This window comes from Cicer arietinum, chromosome 7 (assembly GCF_000331145.2).
Source record: "Cicer arietinum cultivar CDC Frontier isolate Library 1 chromosome 7, Cicar.CDCFrontier_v2.0, whole genome shotgun sequence".
Classification (NCBI taxonomy): domain Eukaryota; kingdom Viridiplantae; phylum Streptophyta; class Magnoliopsida; order Fabales; family Fabaceae; genus Cicer; species Cicer arietinum.
The window spans coordinates 21688663-21690322 of NC_021166.2; positions in this window are offsets into that span (position 1 = coordinate 21688663).

Genomic DNA, 1660 nt, shown 5'->3' on the forward strand with positions numbered 1-1660 from the left:
TTAAATTTTAAATTTATTAATAAAACAAAAACTCCAATCCTAAAAATTAATTACAACAATAATGACATAAAAATCATTTTATCCAATGTACAAACGCAACCTAAGTGCCTCATCATTAACGAGAGTGTATCCCGTAAAAAGAAATAGTGAAGACCAAAAAAATCTCAACAATTAGTTAAAATGAGAAAGAAAAAGAACTAATTTTAGAAATAAAAAACTAAATTAATTTTTGACAAATAATATATTAAATGATTATATATTTCAACACGTGTGTTAAGGACAAAACAACAACAGTAATAAATAGGGGCTTCGATAGTATTCGTTTAATACATATCTATCAATAGTTTTGATGATTTTTTTATTTTGTACAAAAGAGGGCCAAAGGCGTAAGAATATAATTTAGAAATTAACCAAACATTCCTAGATATATAAGTTCCAGAAGTATCATTAAAAAGAAAACGCCTTATAAAAAAAAAAACTATGGAGCTCATTAGGAGGAGTCTCTAGAGTAATATAAGTGACATAATCTAGAAGTAAAGTTGGTCAACCAATCATCACAACGATTGTCCTCCCTCCAGGTGTACTAAAACTGGACACGTCAATCCAAACTTGCAGTTATATGTTAACTATATCAATCAAAATTTTGGAGTAACTTTCTATAATGAGTTGCAGAATGCACTCCTTCCGAGACATATCCAAACCTTGGTAATATAGCTTTTATTTACCATCTCTCACCAGAGATGCAAAAAAGACCGCCACAACATGAAGACTCTCCACCTCATTTGCAAGCACCATCGCTATTGAACTTTATTCATCCACCAACACAAGTTGATTCCTTTTGTAAAATTTTGGATTACCAAAGCAATGTTTGGTTGCTGAAAATCATCTTCAAAAATAGCTTTGTTTCTCCAAGTTCACAGGAAACAACAAGTGATCATCAAAATTGTCTTCTAGTACTTCTCAAGCGAAGCTCCAATCTCAAGCTTATTCATGTTATTGAAAATTAAATTTTAGATGGAACCAATAAATAAATAAAAATACAATTTTGATAATCTTTAATACACAATAAATAAATAATCTCAAGCTTATTGATGTTATTAAATTAGTTTTGTGGTTATTAGGTGTTTAAGATTGAAAATAAATATGTATTTAATTGGCACGTACAAATTAATAATCACTACAAGAAAAACTGTTGATAACTACGACAAATTTTATCTTTACCTACGGCAATTTCGTAGGTAACGTAAAATTACTCTCGGATTATCCACGGACGCAGGTTCGTAGGCTCTTTCGCTCGTAGGAAAATATTTACCCACGGACAAGCAGTGAGACACAGTTACTTAAAGAATATTCGTAGCTAGTATGACTCATCGATTCTCCGTGAGTAAACACTACGCCAGAAATGACATTTAACAGCGCCCATTTTACAGCGCTTTCTAAACACAAGCGCTGTTGTAATTATATTTTAAAAATAACGGAACCTATTACAGCGCTTTTTATGTAAAGCGCTGTAAAACAAGCGCTGTAGTAGGTCATATAACGTTTGCGCATCACGTTATAAGGATTTTACAGCGCTTGTCAAAAAAGCGCTGTAAACGGAAGCGCTTTCGCGAATCAGTTACAGCGCTTTTTTCACAAGCGCTGTAAAACACATGCGCTT